The sequence below is a fragment of the Podarcis vaucheri genome (genome assembly GCF_965113315.1).
Source record: "Podarcis vaucheri genome assembly, chromosome: 16".
NCBI lineage: Eukaryota > Metazoa > Chordata > Lepidosauria > Squamata > Lacertidae > Podarcis > Podarcis vaucheri.
The window spans coordinates 42,854,603-42,864,226 of record NC_138754.1 but is presented as its reverse complement, the minus strand read 5'-3'; positions in this window follow the sequence as shown (position 1 = coordinate 42,864,226).

The following is a 9,624-nucleotide window of genomic DNA, read 5'->3' as shown; positions in this document are numbered from 1 at the left end:
CCTTTTCCAGAATGGAAGGAGCTTATCAGAGGGAGATAGGAAGAAATTGAGATTAACTGAAACATCTCTGAGGTGAGAAGAGCTAACAAAAGGCAGGACTGGGAAGAGCTTGGGGGCTCCTTGTAGCAAGGGGGGGACAATTCTGGAGGTGTGGGGGGAGGGTTTCTCCAAATATTGCCCCACTTCCCCCCCTATTGTGCACAATGAGAACCCCACATCTTCCCACATAATTTACCATGAGAGATAGCCACAAATGACACAGCTTGGGGGGGGGGGAGAGAGAGAGAGAGAGAGAGAGAGAGAGAGAGAGAGAGAGAGAGCTTTAAGCTGAAGCACCATGATGATGGGAGGCTGGCAACTTACAGTTTTTGAAAATTTGCTGACATTTTTAAGGTTAAGAAATAAGAGCTGGTGCCAGAAGTTGCCTCCATAAGAAAAGTTGTTCCAGAGCAAATTAAGAGGGAGCTGTAGAGAAACATTCCCAACCATTCCCCTGATCTCTCTCTCATTGCTCCTCCTCTCCGTCACACCTTCTGGATTTAGGGAGAAGCACTGGATTCAGTCTGTCCTTAGTGGGCATCTCTAGGGCAGTGGAGCTGCCAGGATGGAATCTTCTCTCAGGAACACAAGGAAGCTGCTTTTGACAAAGTCACTCCATTGGTCCTTTAGCTCAGCATTGTCCCCAGCAGGGGCTGCCCAGAGTTTCCGGCAGGAGACCGAAGCGTTGGGAAAGGTTTAGAAGAGGGGGTGGAGGGGCTCCCCTATGAAGAAAGGTTGCCACCTTTGGGACTTTTTAGTTTATAGAAAAGGCAAGTAAGAGGCAACATGAGTGAAGTTTATAAAATGCCAGGCACAAGCATGGAGAAAATGGATGGAGAAAAGGTTTTCTCCCTCTCTCATAACACCAGAACCCATGGATAGCTAAGGGAGCTGAATGCTGGGAGATTCAGGGCACAAACTTGGGAACTCCCTCCCGAAGGAGGCAAGGGCTGGTTGCCAACTTCAATGACTTTAAAAGATGAGACAGATTCACGGAGGAGAAGGGCTCTCTCTCAGTGGCCACGAACCACAAGCTCTGCCACCAGGGCAGAGGCAGTAATGAACAAAGGGATTTTATAGATAGGGATGAGCAGATCTGATAATATCACTTTCTCTTGGGTTCTCATTTTTCCAATCTGAAATTCAGTTCTCCACATTTCCACATCAGTTTGCATTTTGATGCAATATTCTCTTTATAGGCACATGTTTCTATGTCATTTCTATGCAGTGACTCCTCATTTGACAAAGACTTAAGGATCACCTTGCCAGATCAGAATAAAGGTCCATCTAGACTAGCATCAGGTGGTGCTGAAGGGATTCGATTTCTGGGGTTTATTTTATTATTATTTTGCATTTTTGCATTTTACAATATTTCAACAACAAAAATTAAATCTAAACAAATTAAAGCTACATTTTCTTTTACTCCCCCCCCCCCGCAGTTCCTTATTTTATATCGTAATATTACTGCATAACCAATTCAAACCTACTTACAAGTTTAACCTTTTTACTCCCTTTAAGTTATTTCTTACTGCTCATGTTTAGGTGGCAATCCTGCTTACGTTTTTAATTGTTTACAATTTTTCTTCATGCATTCAACAATTTTCCCCAATTCTATTTTAAAAAGTCTCTCATCTCTTATTCTTCCAGTAAATTTCACCATCTCTACGTATTCCATCAATTTTCTCAAGATTCTTACCAGATCCTTACCTTCCAAGATTGGAATACTGTGTGGATTGAAATGGTGTATAATTATCCTGAGGATCCTTTGAATTTTGTGATACAGCCCTTATATCACAAAATTTACTCAAATACATCAAAAATGTATATATTGTGATAAATATTTTAGGATCGGCAGATACTAGGGCTCTCATGAAATTTTCTCTTGGCCACACTTTCAGAATAGCAATTTGCTCACACAGCGTCAATTGTTTTCTTTATCAGAAACATGTTGGAAAACAAAAACAGTGCTTGATTTATCACACAGAACACAACACCTTCATAATATGACCATGGGACACCCAGAAAGTATAAAGCAATGTAGCTATAAAAGAACATGAATCATTCCCAAAATACAATTATGAACGAGTCTCTGGCATATGTACCTTAAGTTGTGAGCTTGCTTTTGCCAGGCAATCCCATTTAGATCAGCTCTATTTTGAGACAGACAAACTAGACTAACCTGAAATGTTTCAGTGTTTCTGTGATTGTCCTTGAACCTTCCCTCTACACCTGCCATCCTCTCCTGCCACACCCTCTGAGAAGCACGAGACTTGGGTCTTGGGTCTTGTCAGTGGTGGCGTCCTGGTTATGGGATGCCCTCCTCACAGAGGCTCACCTGGCACCTCCCTTGTGTTCTTTTTGACACCAGAGAAGGAACTTCCTGTCCCTTTTATTACAATCCATTTGGGGACTTTAACTTCTGCACCAAATTCATCTGGGTGTTTTATGATGGTATTAATGGTTTTAACTGCCATCTATTATGCTGACTTCAGCTGCTTTTGTGATTTTATGTCATTTTATTTGTGTTTTTGTTGTGAATTGTATTGTGTATTTTATTGTTTTATGTAAAGCACTCAGAGACCGTGGTCACATGGGCCATCTCTCTCTCTCTTGTGCACACACACACACACACACCGAAGAATACATAAATAAATAGGAAAGAAATGTATGCATTGAGATACATGCCATATTTAAATACAGTGGTACCTCGGGTTACATACGCTTCAGGTTACAGGCTCCGCTAACCCAGAAATAGTGCTTCAGCTTAAGAACTTTGCTTCAGGATAAAAACAGAAATCGCGAGATGGCAGCCCCATTAGTGAAAGTGGTGCTTCAGGTTAAGAACAGTTTCAGGTTAAGAATGGACCTCCAGAATGAATTAAGTACGTAACCAGAGGTACCACTGTACAAAGTTTTGTGCATATTTTTAAAATGAACAAATCCCAAGCCCCACAGGTCAATGCAGAAGTGGAATGGAACATATCTTTGTTCTATCCCACTTCTGCATTAGGATAACAATACTATCTAAATACTTCTATCCAGTATCATACACAAACTATATACTTATATAATAATCTATTGTAACTGAGAATACTTATTATATCACATTATAATTTCCTCTTTATTGTATTTTTTGCACTTTTTTCTCTTTCTCCCCCCCCCTTTATTTTATAACCAAACACTTCTAATAAAATATTAATTTTAAAAATGAACCAAGTCATGCGAAATGACCTGATACAAAATAATCCTTCCAACTCAGCAGCACCATCCCATTCCCAACAGCAGCCGATATCCGGTGGTAGAATGCCTCTGAACTTGGGGGTTCTACTAAGCATGATTTGCCTAAGAATGTTCATCTTGCTTTCTTGTATCAGACCAGCATCCTGATTCCCACATGGTGAGCCAGATGACGCCTTGCAAGAGGCCCCAAGCAGGGCATGGTTGCCCAGACAAAGACTGCAATACCTCAAGGACTGCCTCTCACCATATGAACCTGCGGTCATCATCTGAGGCCTTTCTTCAGGGGCCTCCTCCAGGAGTGGTCTGGAGGTGGCAACCCAAGAACAGTCCCTTTCTGCTGGTGATCTAAATCGAGACGCTCGTTGTTTTGATCCTGAGCTCTCAGGGGAGCCAGCTGACCCATGCCAAAGCGTGAGACCAAATAACAAACATCTTTTGGTCTGGCGCTCAGACATGGGCGTAGCCAGGATTTTTGTTATGGGGCGGCCAGCACTTTGTTAGGGTGCAAGCCAACTGATTTGCACTAGAGCATGAGACCAAAAGACGAGACACTCTGGGACCCAGGCAGAATCCAGGAATGGCTTCTATAATTCCGGGATGTCCTATTTAAATGAGGATGGTTGAACAATATTCTGTTGCTCCCCGTTTGTGGGATGCTCCCAAGGGAGGCCTGCCTGGTGCCTTCATTACATATCTTTCTGTGCCAGGTGAAAACGTTTCTCTTTGACCAGGCCTTGGGATGATTAACAGTCTATGGCCTTCTATTTTCATTTGTGGAAGGGGGGCTAGTTTTTTATTTTGTGTTTTGTTTTAATAATATTTTTATTAATTTTCTCAATAAACAAAATCATTGCATTAAAGAAAAAAAGAAAAAACATAAAGTAAAAAATTTAAAACAACTGTATGCACACTTAATATTAGATCCACATTATGGGATGACTTCCCTCCACTCCCTCCCGTGGTTCCTTTGTATTATCTTCATGCATGTCAATAAAGTCTTTATCTCTAATTACCTCCAAATTTAAACATTATCCATAACATTACAAGTGTTTTAAAAATCCTGCTAATGTATTAACTTCCTTACAATGCTTTTGTAAATATGCAATAAACATTTGCCATTCTTATTATATTGTTATGTTATGTTTTATGTTATGTTGTTATGTTATGTTATGTTATATTTATGATATGATACGATATGATATGATATGATTTCTAAGTTTCCCAGTTAATTTAGCCATTTGCACATACTCCATTAACTTAGTTTGCCAATCTTCCTTGGTGGGGACTTTTTCTTTCCAGTGTTTGGCTAACAATATCCGAGCAGCCGTTGTTGCATACATGAACAAATGCTTGTATTCATTATGTCGTGGGCTCGCAGGCCAGATCAGGCCCAACTGCCCTCTGGATTCGGCCCGCGGACGGTCCTGGAATTGCCGCTTGGATTGGCGTGATGGTTCGGGCTGCGCCATTTTTTGCAATTTTTTTGGGGTGCCATTTTTCCCCCTCCCACACCCCGCAGTGGCACCTCCTCTCTCCCTCCTCCTGGCTTTTCCCTGCCCTGCGGAGGAAGGGAGCTGGGCTTTGACTGGTGCCAGCCAATCCAAAGCCTCGCTGCCCGCATGCACCAGCCTCTCCGTTCATGGCCGTGCTGTGGGCATCAGGATGGGCGCATTGTGGGGCTTCAGCTGGAGCTTGGCGCACCTGCTGGCCCCGTGCCTGGTACCCAGGAAGGCTGGCCCAGAAAGGGGAGGCGCTCCCGCTAACGCCGGCTCCCAACCGCAGGCAGAGCGGCGGAGGAGGTAGGAAAGCAGGGGGAGGGGGAGAGGAGCCCCCCCCCCGCCACCACGTGCACTCCGGCCCGCCGCAAGGTCTGAGGGGCGGTGAACTGGCCCCCTCCTTTAAAAGTTGGCTGACCCCTGCTTTAGGTAAATCCATTGCTGTAATACCTAATAAGAAAGCTTCCGGTTTTTTGACAAAGGTTATTTTTTTCAATTTGTTATATATCATCCCCCCCCCAAATTAAGAACCTTGCGTACATTGCCACCACATACGATAAAACATACCTTCTACCTTCTACTTCTTTACATTTCCCCCACTTATTTTCCCTTGTTTTATACATTTTTGCCAATTTAACTGGAGTTAAATACGACCTATAGGGACGCGGGTGGCGCTGTGGGCTAAAGCCTCAACGCCTAGGGCTTGCCGATCGAAAGGTCGGCGGTTCGAATCCCCGCGGCGGGGTGCGCTCCCGCTGTTCGGTCCCAGCGCCTGCCCACCTAGCAGTTCGAAAGCACCCCCGGGTGCAAGTAGATAAATAGGTACCGCTTACCAGCGGGAAGGTAAACGGCGTTCCGTGTGCGGCTCTGGCTCGCCAGAGCAGCGATGTCACGCTGGCCACGTGACCCGGAAGTGTCCCCGGACAGCGCTGGCCCCCGGCCAATAAATGTGAGATGGGCGCACAAACCCCACAGTCTGTCAAGACTGGCCCGTTCGGGCAGGGGTACCTTTACCTTTACCTAAATACGACCTATACATCATTTTCATAAATTTCTCTTTAAGTAAGGTACAGGCCGTAAATTTTATATCCTTCTTCTATAGTCTTTTCCAATCTGTCATCAGAATATTATGTTCCACGTCTTTTGCCCACTTTATCATAACACATTTGACCTCTTCATCCTTAGTTTCCCATTCCAACAATATATTGTCCTTTTTTGATAATAATTTAGTATCACTTTCTATTATTTCTCTGGAAATTTGAAATTTCATAGGTGAATCCTTTCTTTTTATCATTTTTGAATACTTCATTTAATTGGAAATATTGTAGCCACTGGCGGATGAAGGTGGGGGCGGGGGGCGGTCCACCCTGGGTGCCATCCGGGGGGGGTGACATCGTGGCTGCCCCTGCTTCCGGGATGCATGGCGCTTGCCACGCACGCACCGCTTTACGTGCACCCCCGGACACATGCTACGCCCCTGCGGGCAGCACATCATGCCCCCTGGGACCCACGCCAGCCACGCCCCCAGATGTATGCCGCTCCCGGTGCCAGAGCAGTTAGCTTTGCCACTGATTGTAGCCAATCTGTTACCTTTCCTTTTACTTCTTGAAGTTCCTTCAATTTTAATTGGTTAGCCTTTTCCGTTAACAGCTTTCTACATGTTGCCCAATTAGGTTTCATATTTACTTTTTTCATGGATATTGCTTCCAGTGGGGAAAGCCACCACAGTATTTTTTATTCTAACAAAACTTTATATTTTTCCCAAACTTTAAAAATCGCATTTCTTATTATGTGGTTCTGGAAGCTTTTATGCACTTTTACCTTCTGGTACCACAATTACGCATGGCCAATCAAATCTATTATCATGTTGAAGCCTTATTTACTTGGGATCCATTTGCCCGCTTACCCAGGACGTAGAGGTGACAAAGAAGCACCAGGGATTCAGTTCCTTCGGAGAAAAGAGTTTATTGTGATCTGCACAGAGGCAACCAGCGGAATTGTTTCCAAAGGCTGGTGGCCCCTAATACACGTAAGCAAGCAATATTTATACCCCTGCAGCCCCTCCCGACCACCCCACCACCAGTAACTCATCATATCATATTCCCCGATTTGCCTTATTGCCTCTTTGGGTGTTGCTAAAGCATTTTGCCAGTGCACTCCTTTCGCTTATCAGCCCCCCCTGCGTATCTTGTTTGCTCCAGATGCATTTCTCCTCCTGCTCTCCGGGCATTGCCTTCCAACTGTCAATGCACCCCCTGCCCACTCCCTTCAATGTCCTTCTAAATCTAACAAATCTGTGTTTTTTTAATATTATCCAATCCCAGAGCCAACAAATGCAAGAAGCTTCATAATATAATTTTATATCTGTTTTGTTTCTGTTTTATTCACTGCATCTGAAGATCACTGCTCTGTGATCTTCAGATGCAGGCAGTATTCAAATTTAATAAGTAATAATAAAGTCATACCTCTGGTTACAGACGCTTCAGGTTGCATTTTTTTCTGGTTGGGGACCGCCGAAACTCAGAAGTACTGGAACGGGTTAAATCATGCTTTGTACATGTGCAGACGCGCTGAATCACAACCCACATGTGTGCAGACGAGCCACTGCGGGTTGCGGACGCTGCGGGTTGCGAATGTGCATCCCGCACGAATCACATTCACAACCCGAGCATCCATTGTACAGCAATAATAAGATATTCCGGGGTGTCTACTTTTTAATGGCACCATTGAAGGAGTCACTGTTATGTGGTATGTACGACAGACAAAAATGAGCTTTTCCTGCAGTGAATTCATATACAAGTTGGAGAAAGGTAGTGAGCAGCATTCACTGCTTCAGATGCAAGGAGTGTCTCTTTTTTGGAGGGGGTGCCTTTTTCTTGCCCCCCCCCCGGCCCCTGCACAGATATTTAGTGCCTGTGAGATGATTCCTTAGTGAATCTACAACAAGTGGAATACACAAGAATCTCCTCACGTGTGGATGTAGTTCCTGTTTTCATTCCAAGGAAAGCAGCCTTTGAATTATCTATCTGGGAAGTAACATGAAAGGGAAATTATTCACAGACAGAAGAAGGGAAAAGGCACGGAATTCAATTATGCAAAAAGCAAAGAGAAAGAATGAGGGAAAGTGATGCATTTTCCTTAATTCCTCCACAGTCAAAGCAGCTGAAAGTGGAGATGGCAAGAGGAGGGTTTTGGTCAGGTTAGCTCTCACATCTCCCTCCCTCCCTCCCTCTCTCTCTCTCTCTCTCTCTCTCTGTGTGTGTGTGTGTGTGTGTGTGAGAGAGAGAGAGAGAGAGAGAGAGAGAGAGAGAGAGAGAGAGATCAGCCCTCCTTGCTTTCTTTGGAAAGGGCTCTTTATCTCATCCTGCTTGCAGTTCCTGGCACCAGGCTGCCAAATATGAGGCGTGGGAAGTCCATTGAAGCCCACTGTCCCTGCTGTCCCAGGGTGGCTTTCCCTTCCACCTCCCTTTTTGCCGAGGAGTAACACCTCTGGCTCAGCGAGAATCCAGACAGAGGTTCTGTAGTTTGGCATTCTCAACACTGGGGGGGGGCGTTCCCAGGGTTGTTGTTGTTTAGTCGTTTAGTCGTGTCCGACTCTTCGTGACCCCATGGACCAGAGCACGCCAGGCACTTCTGTCCTCCACTGCCTCCCGCAGTGTGATCAAGCTCATGCTAGTAGCTTCAAGAACACCATCCAACCATCTCATTCTCTGTCGTCCCCTTCTCCTTGTGCCCTCCATCTTTCCCAACATCAGGGTCTTTTCCAGGGAGTCTTCTCTTCTCATGAGGTGGCCAAAGTATTGGAGCCTCAGCTTCACGATCTGTCCTTCCAGTGAGCACTCAGGGCTGATTTCCTTCAGAATGGAGAGGTTTGATCTTCTTGCAGTCCATGGGACTCTCAAGAGTCTCCTCCAGCACCATAATTCAAAAGCATCAATTCTTCGGCGATCCGCCTTCTTTATGGTCCAGCTCTCACTTCCATACATCACTACTGGGAAAACCATGGCTTTTACTATACGGACCTTTGTTGGCAAGGTGATGTCTCTGCTTTTTAAGATGTTGTCTAGGTTTGCCATCGCCTTTCTCCCAAGGAGCAGGCGTCTTTTAATTTCGTGACTGCTGTCACCATCTGCACCATCATGGAGCCCAAGAAAGTAAAATCTCTCACTGCCTCCATTTCTTCCCCATCTATTTGCCAGGAGGTGATGGGCCCAGTGGCCATGATCTTCGTTTTTTTGATGTTGAGCTTCAGACCATATTTTGCGCTCTCCTCTTTCACCCTCATTAAAAGGTTCTTTAATTCCTCTTCACTTTCTGCCATCAAGGTTGTGTCATCTGCATATCTGAGGTTGTTGATATTTCTTCCGGCAATCTTAATTCCGGCTTGGGATTCATCCAGCCCAGCCTTTCGCATGATGAATTCTGCATATAAGTTAAATAAGCAGGGAGACAATATACAGCCTTGCCGTACTCCTTTCCCAATTTTGAGTCAATCAGTTGTTCCATATCCAGTTCTAACTGTAGCTTCTTGTCCCACATAGAGATTTCGCAGGAGACAGATGAGGTGATCAGGCACTCCCATTTCTTTAAGAACTTGCCATAGTTTGCTGTGGTCAACACAGTCAAAGGCTTTTGCATAGTCAATGAAGCAGAAGTAGATGTCTTTCTGGAACTCTCTAGCTTTCTCCATAATCCAGCGCATGTTTGCAATTTGGTCTCTGGTTCCTCTGCCTCTTCTAAATCCAGCTTGCACTTCTGGGAGTTCTCGGTCCACATACTGCTTGAGCCTTCCTTGTAGAATTTTAAGCATAACCTTGCTAGCATGTGAAATGAGTGAAATTGTGCGGTA